Genomic DNA, 360 nt, shown 5'->3' on the forward strand with positions numbered 1-360 from the left:
AGAAAACAAAAAAATGGCATCTGCAAATGTTTGGGCACCCTGCAGAGTTAATACCTTGTACTGCCCTCTTTGGCAAGTATCACATCTTGGAAACACTTCTTGTAGACAGCCAAGACTCTTTCAATTCTTGTTTGAGGTATCTTTGCCAATTCTTCCTTCCAAAAGTCTTCCATTTTCTTTGAGATTTAGGGCTGTCTGTCCAACGCACTGTCTTTTCAGTCTCTCCATAGATTTTCAAGAAGGGTGTTGAGGTCGGAGATTGTATGAAGGCCATGCAACCTTCAGTTTACACCTCTTGATGTAATCCACCGTGGATTTTGAGGTGTGTTACGTATCATTATCCATTTGTAGAAGCCATCC

The 360-nt window shown here is 41.4% G+C and overlaps 1 protein-coding gene across 2 annotated transcripts in view; it reads right to left on the reverse strand.

Moving 5' to 3' along the window:
- Positions 1-360, reverse strand: part of LOC116702850 (mitochondrial import inner membrane translocase subunit tim16) — a 117,483-nt gene that overhangs the window by 106,715 nt on the left and 10,408 nt on the right. The window lies entirely within an intron of this gene.

The sequence above is a fragment of the Etheostoma spectabile genome, chromosome 15 (genome assembly GCF_008692095.1).
Source record: "Etheostoma spectabile isolate EspeVRDwgs_2016 chromosome 15, UIUC_Espe_1.0, whole genome shotgun sequence".
NCBI lineage: Eukaryota > Metazoa > Chordata > Actinopteri > Perciformes > Percidae > Etheostoma > Etheostoma spectabile.